The sequence below is a fragment of the Cheilinus undulatus genome, linkage group 21 (genome assembly GCF_018320785.1).
Source record: "Cheilinus undulatus linkage group 21, ASM1832078v1, whole genome shotgun sequence".
NCBI lineage: Eukaryota > Metazoa > Chordata > Actinopteri > Labriformes > Labridae > Cheilinus > Cheilinus undulatus.
This window is the reverse complement of record NC_054885.1, coordinates 22,965,132-22,977,491: the sequence shown is the minus strand read 5'-3', so window position 1 is coordinate 22,977,491 and position 12,360 is coordinate 22,965,132. Positions and strand designations below refer to the sequence as shown.

The 12,360-nt window shown below is 39.1% G+C and overlaps 1 protein-coding gene across 2 annotated transcripts in view; it reads right to left on the bottom strand.

The window, feature by feature from the left end:
* LOC121529427 (thyroid hormone receptor alpha) overlaps positions 1-12,360 on the bottom strand; it is a 148,317-nt gene that overhangs the window by 44,773 nt on the left and 91,184 nt on the right. The gene's annotated exons all lie outside the window — the stretch shown is intronic.

Below are 12,360 nucleotides of genomic sequence, written 5' to 3'. Positions count from 1 at the left end.
CAGGTCGCCAGCTTGTGATATAACTAATGTCTGTGTTACGAAGATGCAGATTCTATCTACCATTTGTGTCCATTTGAGTCTTAGGCATTGTTTACTATCATCTGTAATTGTGTTAGCTCAGGTGCTAAAACAAGTTTTGCTGCTAACAACATAGAAGAAGTCATGTTACGTTTTCAGTATACACCAGCATTAACATAAATCTTGCATGTTCAAAATACTCATTTTCCTCTTTGACTGGAGTGTGGATGTAAGTCTCTACACCTTATCAGCTACTCTTCTCAGTATGAAAACTTTAGTTTTGTTTTCTCTGTCTGGCGCATTGTCCTGACCTCATTATATCTTTATCCAGGTTAGTAATATTTTCAGCACACTGAAGAAGACTGCTCTGAGAGTCAGAGGAAACTAATTATCCTCATATCAGAAGTTCACAGGTCACAACTTTTGACCCTCTGGAGTCTTTATTTCTTAATTACATTATTCAAAGATATTTTCCATAGACGATAAAGGCACAGTGTTCTGTTTTCTCTGTTTACCACCACAACCCTGCATCTATTATAGGAAAGAGGCTGCAGCAAAATCTAATTTACTACAAGCTACTTACAAGACCTCTGAAAGGAATTTAGGCTAAACTGCACTCAACAATTTTCATGGGTGTTTTATTATTCACCATTTTGTTCCTTAGACTAAAAAAGAAGGAGGAGCAGGCACACACAAAAGAAGAAGAAAATGAAGATCAATGTAGTAGGAAGACAGCAGAGCTATGAGACCCAGCTGGGCTCTCTCTCTCACTCTGAGTTTTAGGAGACTTCACTCAAAGGTGTCAATCAGCAAAGCTATGCAAAAGAAAAAAAGACATCCAACAACTTATCTGCAGCTTTAAATATCTAATGGAAGTGCTCAAACCCAATGCACATCAATGCCCCATGTGCACATGAGCTTGTGCCCTCTACTGGCATTCACAAGCTGTGATTGAACCACTGCAGCTGCAGATGAATGGAATAAAAGGTAAATGACCACACACTACATAAATGATGAACATGAAATTCCTAAGGCATGCACATTTGTATTAGTATGTTCTTTTATGTATTACTATCAAACAATGTTTTATTTAATATTTCTTTAAATCAGGGGATTTTACCCACTTCTGTGCTGTTTTTGATTTTTCATTCCTTTATTTTCCTCTCTTTTTTATGTTTAGTACGCTACAGGCTGTACCAACTATGGAGCTAACCGTTACTTGCACAACTGTCTTCTGAAAAATTAAAAAACCCAAAAGATGCATCTGTGAATGTTTGTTGATTTTCCCCTTTTGACAACCATGATTCCAAAAATGAGGCCTGAACTGAACCCAGTGAATATCTAGAAAATATCTCACACGACAACAAGATAAATCCCAATGCTGAGTGCACAACTGTGTGAATGCTATTCTGCTACATGTGCTGCGGACAGTGCTGGGACGACTGTAGTCAAAGAAAAAGATGGTGTGAGGAATGGGTTAAGTTAGAGTCAGTGTATGAGAGCAATTCTAATAAAGAATCATATTTTTGAGATTTTAAATCTGCTAATTTGCAAGACAAAAAAAGGGTCTGGGGGACTACAGAGCTGCAAATTATAAAAGAACTTAAATATATAGAGCCAGAAATATGTCCCAGCATATCGGATTAATCTGTGCTCAAGGTATTGCCCCTGCAACATTGAGGACAGATTAACTGAATTTCTTGTTGTACTACAAACCCTTCTTGGGGATGGAACTACTAATTTTCTTACATCTGTCCTGTGGAATATGGCTGCTGATGCACCTTCTCCGAGAAATTATGTGTCTCATTTTCTTTCTTGCCCCTAAAATCTAACCCACTAAATGATGCGCTACATGATAAAAAAAAAACATTTTATACTAACTTACACCATGTACCAGTTTGTATGTTGTTAGAAAACATGCATATATGCACATTTTGATGTACTAGGCAGCAATGTTTTGTTAGAAGCTCTGATTCTGCATCCTATAAGTATGTGTATTTAAAAATGACATTCATAATCATTATTAACTGTGTCATGTTTGTATGACTGCAGGATTCAGAGTGGATTATACTGCTAACACCATCATGGACAGCTGCCAAAGATTAAAATACTAATTCCTATTCACAGTTTAGGGCAGCAGTCATGATCCTTTTAGATTTGCAGTGTTTTCATACGTGAAAAGTAACTCTAAATTCTATTTTCCTAAAATTTCACCATAAAGTAACTAAAGAATTACGAACTGTCACTTTGTTTAAGAATAAAACCACAAACCCTTCACATGCTCTGCCCCACCTCAGGTGTATGCACATTAGCATGCGAGATGTGGGGTGTGCCAGATGAGGGCACCAGAGTCACCACAACAGCGGTGGTCTGAATGTATGTGACCTGAGGTGACCTGGGTCCTGCACAGAACTGGGCTGTTCTCACATCACTCAGCATGTTCAGTGGAAAACTAAAGCAGAGCCGTTTCTGAAGAGGGATAGTTTCCTCCATTTAAAGCCTTTTTTATATGTTAACACCAGGATTATGATGCATGTTTGCAATTCTGATTAATCATATCAACAAACTTCTGATGCAAATAATGTGATCTCAACCATTTGAGGCCACTGTATAAGGTCCAGGCAGTTAATCAAATAACTCAATATAACTACTACTGATGTAAAAAAAAAAAAAAAAAAAAAAAAAAGTACAAGTACTTATTCAAAAAATCTGGTTTAACAGGGAAATTGTAGAAAAGGTATAATTTTGAATCACCTGAAGTTGTTTTTATGGCTACTAATGATCTTTTTATTGATTTATCTGGTGAATATTCAACATTTTTGAAAAATAAGAGTAATTTAAACTACATGTAATGTCTTCAAATAGCTCAGTTGGAAAATGCAGATTTTTGATAATATGAGTGAAATCAGAACCAGATGGCTGCAAACGATGATAAAAGGAATGATGTTTTGATTTTTGGTTAAGTGAGGACAGTATCTGTTAAAAAAAATGACATTTGATGGCAATGAGGTTTTATGAGGGAGGAGTGAGCATCTGTCTTCAATAGACCATCCTTATATTTTAGGATTAAGTCTTCTACTGAGACTTGATAACAGTAAATAGGGAAAAATGTCATTTCTTAAAAAAATATTTTCTGCCTTTTTCTTAAAAAGATTCTTTAACGCTGTCTGGCATTGTAGCCAGTAAATAATTAAAAAATGTGAGTAGCTGAGCTCCACTTCTCCAGATGTGACAGTAGATGGCATCAGAGTGTGAGAGATCAGAGAGCCAAGGCACACGAGAGGGATTTGATATTCAAGGTTCGATCAGCGGTTTGGAATAATATTAACAAGCCTGAGTTTAGGGCTTTCAGCAACCTTGAGGGATAATGACTACAGATTAGAAAAAGTCTCACAGTGTTGACATGTAGGTCAAGGCAGCAGTAGAATTCATGAAAACAAAAGAAAAACACAAACTTGAATGATGTAAAACAACAATCTGCAAACTATTTAAAGGTCCATGTTAATTTAGTCTTGGAATGAAATTAACACTGAGTTTTTATGAATAGAATACAGGAGCTACTTAACCAATTCTGCCACTTCAAACAGAAAAACAAATTATGTGACAGTTAATAACTATAAAAAACAAACAAACAAAAGATAAGTTGAAGTTATAAGAAAGTAAGTCATATTCATGACTTCAGAGTTAAAAAGCGAAAACTTTGACATCAAAAAATGATTAAAAAAAATCATGAGATGGCAAATCAAAATTATGATGTAATTCAAAATGTTCCATCTCATAATTTTGACTTTTAATCTCAATATTCTGACTTTTTGTCTTACAATTTTGTTTACTGATCTCATTATTATGACTTTTAATGCCATGGATAAGTATCTCATAATGCTGACTTTTAAGCCCATAATTTTGACTGCTGATGTCATAATTATGACTGAAAACCTCATAATTTTTGACTTTCAATGTCATAAATATGAGACAACTTTGATCCATAGTTTTCATAAGCCAATGTCAAAGTGATAATGTGTAGAACTGACACAGACATGCCACTGTACACATCAGCTTTTATATGACTTGAGACTAATAGAGTTGGCTCTTGTGTAAGTAGAGCTAGATGAAAATATTTAAGAGTGAAACCAGAAAGGCAATTACCACTCTGCTGCGTGGACACACTTGTATTTTCTCATTTCACTGTTTTTTTCCTCTCTTATAAACATGAGTATCTTCCAGGAGGTAGGAGGTGATGATAACCCCCCCCCACACACACAGAAACTAGACATAAAGTTAGTGTAAACGTCATACAAGGCCATGGGTCGGTGATGACACACAGATCAATGTTCGGTGCATTAACTACAGACAGATCAGCATGTACACTCTGCTGTGTACATATTGTACCAGTCTGTGTGGGAACAGGACTTTGCAGCGTAGAGATCCTGCATGGCTGTTACAAAACACACACACAAACAGACACACACGCTAACATGCAAGGTTTTACTTGAAGGCTTCACAATCAAACACACATCCAGCCTCAGTTTATGTGCAGCATATTCTCTCAAAGACAAACAAAGAGTAAAGCTGAAGACAGCATCAGTGGGAAGCTGACTCTCACGCACACTCTCACACACACCTTCAGTCCATCTCTGAGCAGGGAGGCCTTGGCTGGCGTCCAAGCTGATTAGAAGGAGAGAAGAAGGAGCACAGCACGATCAAAGATGACCGTCTCTTTACCTCCCTCCCTCTGCAGCACTTTCTCTCTGTTTCCTCCAAATCACCCCTCTCTCTCTCTCTCTCACTTCACTCCTCCACTGCATCACTCACCCCCTCTCTGCAATCACTCTGGCCAAATCAGCAGAAAAATCAATCAGCGCTCACCAAAAGAGGTGTAGCAGCCCGAAAGGTAACAAACTGAACCAGTTTTTCATTCAGGGCTGTGGAGAGACAGGTCTCCCCTGGCAGCTGTAAATGAGTGCATGTTTTTGGGTTCTTAGAGAATTCTTTGCAAAGTTTTCCTGCTACTGATACAGTAATGTTTATGTCAGCTGGTGCTGAAATCAAGCATCAGAATCAGTATGCTTTATGCATTTATCAAGTATGTTAATCTTATATTAATGATTTTGAGTCCTGCACAATTAATCTTTTGGTTATATTCCTTGCCACCTGATAACAATAAAGAGGATCATCACAGTGCAGAAAGAGGGTTTAAAAAAGTCCCACCAGGATTTTGCAGGCTTTTCAATAATTATCGCAGTCTCATAAGGATGGGATAAGCCTTTCTGAATAAAGTGAAACACAAGTTTTGACATTTTTAGCCTTAATCATGTGTAAAAACCTAAATGTAATTCAAATGTAAGGAACTTAATGGCAACTGAATTCACTCAAAGCTAGAGCAGGGCTCTTTTCTAACTAATTTTCTCCGTCTCATCCCACAAAACTGTTCAACTGTCCCAAAGTGAATAGAAATTGTTCCCTATGAGGCTGTACTCTGTCTCTGCTGCATAAAAAGTATAAAACTGATATTTAACATTTTAGATTAAGGAAATATTGCACCTTCTGCAGTTTGAAAATTTCAGCAGGCCATATTGCTTTTTATTATACATTTAAAATACATGCCCAGCCCTAGTAGAAACACAAAACTAGTCCCACATCGGGCAATGGGTTGGCTGTGCGAGGCAGTGTGGCGCTCACAGTATCTTAGCATGCCGGCAACAGTCAGTCTTTTGATTCTTTGGCCCTGATGCTGACTGATGGCCAGAGCATCAGCTGGACTTCTTTGTTGTGAGAGAGAGGTGGGATAAGAAGGGTCAGCTGCCAGATATGGGAGCAGCAGCTGCGCATTTACAGGCACCTGGCGCACTCTCTGGGGCCTAGTCCAGTACACTGCATACTGGGTACAGTTGGGTATCGTTTAGGGTTTTTTCTGATATAGGTACTAAATTGATATCTTAAGATACCCAGACAGTATTGTTTTGTTAGAAGATGAACCTTCGCCCTAGTCCGAGGCCCAGAGCGCTCTGGAGCAGAATATCATTAAGGATGCCTCTGTACATTGCTGCATTCATCTTTCCCCTGACCCTGAATAGTCTCCTAGTTCCTGCAGCTGAAAAGCACCCCAACAGTATGATGCTGCCACCACCATGCTTCACGGTAGGGATGGTATCGATCAGGTGATGAGCAGTGCCTGGTTTCCTTTAGACATGATGCTTGACATTTAGGCCCAAGAGTTCAATCTTTGTTTCATCAGACCAGAGAATTTTGTTTCTCATTGCCTTGGCAAACTCCAAGCAGGCTTTCATGGGCCTTTTACTCAGGAGAGGCTTATGTCTGGCACCTCTACCATACAGGCCTGATCGTTGGAGTGCTGCAGAAATGGATGTCCTTTTGGAGGATTTTCCTGTCTCCAAAGAGCAGCACTAGAGCTCTGTCAGAGTGACCATTGGGTTCTTGGTCACCTCCCTGACTAAGGCCCTTCCATCCCAATTGTTCAGATTGGCCGTGGGGCCAGCTATAGGAAGACCCCTGGTGGTTCCAAACTTCCTCCACTTACGGATGATGGAGGCCATTATGCTCACTGGGACCTTTAACGCTGTAGAAATTTTTCTGTTACCTTCCCCAGATCTTTGCCTCAATACAATGGACATGTGCTTTCCACTATGGGGCATTATATAGACAGGTGTGTGCTCTTCCAAATCATGTTTAATCAAATGAATTTACCACAGGTGGACTCCATTTAAGTTGTAGAAACATCTGACGGATGATCAGTGGAAACAGGATGCACATGAGCTCAATTTTGAGTGTCATAGCAAAGGCTGTGAATACTTATGTACATGTGATTCATTATGTTTATGATTTGATTTTTATTTGCAAAAGTTTCAGACAATCTTTTTTCACTTTTTCATTGTGGGGAATTGTGTAGAATATGAGGTAAAAAGATGAATACAATCCATTTTGGAAAAAGGCAACATAAAATGTGGAAAAAGTGGAGTGTTGTAAATACTTTCTTGATGTGCTGTAAATACACCTCTCTATAATTCTTTCATAAACTGTCTAAATGTTTAGTAGCACTAAAAATGTAAACCTTATTTTGATTCTCCAATACCACTTTTTGCTTTTCTTGTACAGATTCATACTGTCCTTACTGTATATTTCATCTCTATTACCTCTCCTACTTAAAGTAAAAAAAAGATGTTTTCAAAACTCAAGTATAAGTTCATAAAAAAACTTCAAAACTCTCTTAAACAACAAAAGTGAAGTCTGTTTTAGATTTGCCTCTCCTAAGGAAACTCCTCCAGGGTTTATAGCTATCAGAAAGCTCTATAAATGTAACAGCTGACATTCAGATGCTTTACAGTTCACTGAGTGCATGTTTAACATAGGTGGCCTTGGACGATCCATGATATTACTGAAGCTGGGTGTGCACAGTCTATATGCCGGTGTACATGTGAGCTGACGGTGTCATGCAGAAACAGCTAATGGAAGCTAAGTCTGACCGATCAGCCGGCTGTGCGGGGCTTCAGGAAGGTGGACTTAGTGGGTAAATCCAGGGTAAAAAGATTAGGATGTTCTGGGCTTACATGATTTTATGGCTGCAAATGAGTTAATGGGTTTGGTGGAGTCCCAGCATGCTTCTTTGACCAGACCTGGTTCACACAGAACATGAAATGATTAAGCATGATTTGTTGTACTTTAAACCTCTTGTTCCATGAACTTTACTATCAATCTTCTGGGGGTTCTTTATTTCCCTTGTGTCTCTGGGGATTGTTGCTCCTTGCTGCTCTGGACCTGCCTGAGACTGTTATGGTTGTTAGTATAAATCATGACTTTATTATCATCTTTTCAATGCTGATGTTAATCTTAGAACTGCTACACTCCAAATACAAGGACTGGTAGGACTAGTATTATCACTCCTACCCTTATTTTCAATGCCATATTTATAAATGCTTATATGAGACTGTTATAAATATTACTCAGTTCTATATATCTTATTATTACTCTGCCACTCCTGCTCATACTGCATATATTTTTTATGCTGTTACGGACCACACAGACTTCCTGTTAGCTCGTCATATCATCTTTTCAAATCAGTCTTAGTATTTTTGTTTAGTGTGGCGAAAGGTTGCAGTAAAAGCAAACCCAACTGAAAAGCATTAACGCTAACTTGAGTAGTGTGCTGATTATTTGTGTGAGTGAACTAAGGGAAGGTGCAATAGTGATGGGTCAATTACTAATATAACTCTGACTGATTTCCCCATCCCAGGTGAAACTTGACTATTTATACAGCTCTAACGAAAGTCAGAGAATACTCAAAGTGTTTCACATGAAGCAGCTGAATAAAAAGAGTCTAGAAAGAGAAAAGAGTGCCTGAATGTCACTGCAGTGTTATCTCTGGGGTGAACCTTTTTATTCCTCCCTGTTCTCCTCACCTGATAGGATAACCACAGACACCTTGACATTTGGATTAAATAAAAAAGTTCTTTCTTCTGCCCCTGTGCATGTGGTGAAACAGTTAGTCTGAATTTACTTATTCATGCTTCAAACTGACAGAAACAGAGAAAAGAAAAGCCTCCTCATTTTGGCCATCGCTCTCTTCTCCCTCCATTTCTTTCAGCTTGATTTTCAACCTCATTCTTTCCAATCCCTCGCTTGCTCATTGCCAGTGGGATTGTGTCCTTCCCCCAGTCCTCCCTCGCTCCACTTTCATTCTTTTATTTACAGCAATCATCTGCACTGTGTGCTCATTGTTTTCCCCGCTCTCATTGACTATGTGAGGCTGCTGTTTCTCTCACACTGACTGTAAATACAGACTCTGCTGAGTGTGTGTGGATGTATGCCTGCATGTACATATTCATGACTGCATTTCACATTGAGTGTGCATACACAAGTGCATTGATGGGACTCTGTGTCTTTGGTTGTCTGCCTGTACACAGCCATGCAGTCAGTAATGAGTAAGCAGCACGCAAGCATTTCCCCCTTCATGGTATGTGTGTGGGCACATGTGTGTGACTAGCCCTTTTTTTTTTTCTGTGTCAAACGTCTTTTTTCATACTTTTGTACCATCAGGATCAAACTTTCTTCCATCCAACTATCTCTTTATTAACATTTGTGACAAAAAGTGTTGTGCTGTGAAGTGACTGACCAACAAACAGGGTGCTACTGGACAACACAAAACATTAAAATGTATTTCTGTTCTACCAGGAAACGAGGTAAACAGTGTTGTGAATAAAACATTTTAAACAAAAGGATCCCCAATAAAAGGATTTTTCTCTTTTTTTCCCCATACTTCAGCAGAAACAAAACATGAAAAACATGAAATGTCATACCATCAGTAATGATATTGTCTTCATCAACATACAGTCAGGGGCATAAGTTAGGGCTGAGAGATTTGCAAAATAAACTAACTGCATTTTTATTGAAGGGGATGATCATTTTTATGTCATTCTTGTTTTGATGAAGAAAAACTTGTACAAAAACAGCATATTTTGCATATTTTATACATCATAACATCTCACTTGCAAAAACCTGTGTTCAACTGGTTCTTTGACACATGTCAGGTTAAAGAAATATTGCATTGTCTGCATTTAAAATTGCAGCAGGCTATTGTAATTTAATCTAATTTTCATTTAATTGCCTGGCTGTAGTGATAAGGATTCATCACTGGGCTCCACATGCCACAGCACAGAGTCAGCTTGACACATGTCGACACATGTGTGCCCCTCAGCAACCAAGGTCAAGCTTGACGGCATCTCTTTTGTTTGAGTTCTTGGGACATCCACAGCATAACCAGGGGCTTGTGGCAACTCCACGACCCGCCAGGATGGTACTCTAGGCTGAGCATACTCACCACATCCAGACCTTGCTCTGTTCTAAATGTGTCATAGTTGGTTTTTTTTGGCTGATTATTTTCCCATACACCTGGTTATGAGTGAGGACATCCAGCTTTGTTTCATCCTCCCTCCTACTTCTTCTATGTCTTACTTTAGCCTCAATTTTTGGCCCAAACATGCCTAAAAATTCTGCAAAGTACTGTTCATTGCACCAAATTACCAATGCTAGGCCATTTACAAAGAGCTGAGCCTAAAACTTTCAGAAGTGGAGTGGGACAGTGTGAGCAAACTGTATTTAGGAAACTCATTCCACTGGCGACAAATGAGAAAAACCATCTAGCAGACTGCATAGTGCTCCTCAAAGAGCTGGGTCTTAAGCTTTTTCTTGAAAGTAAAAAAGGGACTCTAATTGATTATGCATGAAAATGAGAGACATAGAAGTGTTTTGATTTTCAGGATAGAACTGCACCAGTGAAAGTGAACACCAAAGACGTGGAAAATCTACTGTTGGCAAATGTGTCAGGTGAAGTTAAACTGTACTAAACACAGAATCACATCACACAGAGAGTGGCATGGATCCTTTGGGAATGTGGCAAGACCAGAATCTCACCCACCTGATCAGAGCAAAAATATTATTCTGTCTGAAAATTTCACATAAGACCACATCTGTCCTTCTGCTTCTACTTTGGAATTTGATCTTTGCAGCAAATGTTTCACCTTTAACAGAGGAACCACACAGGTCCTTGTATCTGTGAGGGTAAACAACACAGGAGCAAAATAAAAGGTTGAACTGTAACCTTCACATATAGAAATGTGAACACAGACATATATTCATTCAAACAATGAAGACAGATATAAGAAAACACAATATTCTTCTTGGCTGCTAAAATAAAACATGTATTTCCCTTAATGACGCAACCAAGCTCACTCTCTTTGAGGCAATATAAGCACAGACTGACCTTCTGAAATCAAAGCTCTAAGGATTTTTTCTCTCTCCTCTGTCTGTACATCCCTGCAGTCCCTCATTCTCCACCTCTCCTTCTTTGTTTCCTCCATCCTCTCTCCCTCTCTAATGAACGGCCTATGTTTGGGCTGCCAAGAATGTGAGTCTGCCATGGCTGACCTTCCTTTCGCCTCTCCTCTCTGTTTATGTGGATGTGTTAGAATGACGGCTTTCCCCCTCATCTTTCTGTCCTCTGACGATCTTATTCAGTCAGCAGAAGTAGCGGCTGCATAATTGACCCAGCTGCTGGAAAACATGTAGAAGCAGTGAAAACCCAATCCTCTTGTTCCCTGAGCAGGAAAATTATGGAATTATGATAATAACTAATTCAGCTGCATTGCTTTGCTGCACTGTCTTTGTTTTGTCTTTTCTGTTGTAGCTCTACAGTCATTTTAACCTGTGCTTTTCTAAGCCTCAGCCAAAGTCAGTGTGAAGGATTTTTACTATAATGTTCAGGCTTGTTGGATTAGTCATAAACAAGTACAAAGTAACTACTATCTGTTTATGTCTTAGCAAAAATAAATGTTAAAAAATAGTTTGAATAAAACCGGATTAATGTCTTTGACTCATTTTCTCACTGATGGATTGGGATAAACTTCTTAGTTTGTAAGCTTGATGCTGCCACATAACGTAAACTGCCATTAACATGCTACCAGAGTTAGCATCAAGGTAAATTATCTTAAAAAGAAATGGATTCTTTAGTGATCATTTAACTGTGGTGTATAAATAAAGAACTTCTGAACATTCTTCACCAATCAATCAATTTAGTCTTAGATTGACTTTTTGTCAAAGAGGCGCATTCAAACATCCATCAAGGATCAGGAGACCTGGTTCAGCACAGTGGACGAGTCAGGATTGCTCGTAAATGCAAGTCTTGGATATAACAACATGTCTGGATCCTCTGGCCATTGCCATTTTATGATGAACCCAGTAGAGATGGTGGAGAGAAAGATGGTACATGGTAGGTCACACCTACCCATCTATACCCATTCACATGCAAAGAGGCTGCTATGGAGATTGGCAATTAGTATTAACCAATCCCTTTCAAATGCATCCATACACATTCATATGCCACCAATGCTGATGGGGTTTCTTACCCAAGTGTCACATGGCATGTGACTGTGGCAGCTGGTTATTGAACCCACAGCCTTCTGGTTGCGGGAGACCGACTCTATCTACTGAGCCACAGTTGCTGAGGAGTTATCAGAAGATGACTCCTCAAGTGGCTCGGTAGTCCGAGTAGTGTCATCCTTGGCTTCTTTTAACACAATTAGGGATGGGACCAATCCGATCCAATATTGGTATCGGGTCGGATCGATATGGACGTAATTAATAGATCTGATATCTGACTGACGGCGCCGATCCAAGTGACTGATTCAAATCCATCCTACAGTTTGCGGTTGACCATGAATGCACCACAGTCTAACACGAGACAGTCTGTGTGTAACTGAGCTAGAATTAGTTGGGGATGTCCTTAGCGGTATAATTACCTAGTAGATCAAACGTAAATGTATATTTAGAAGG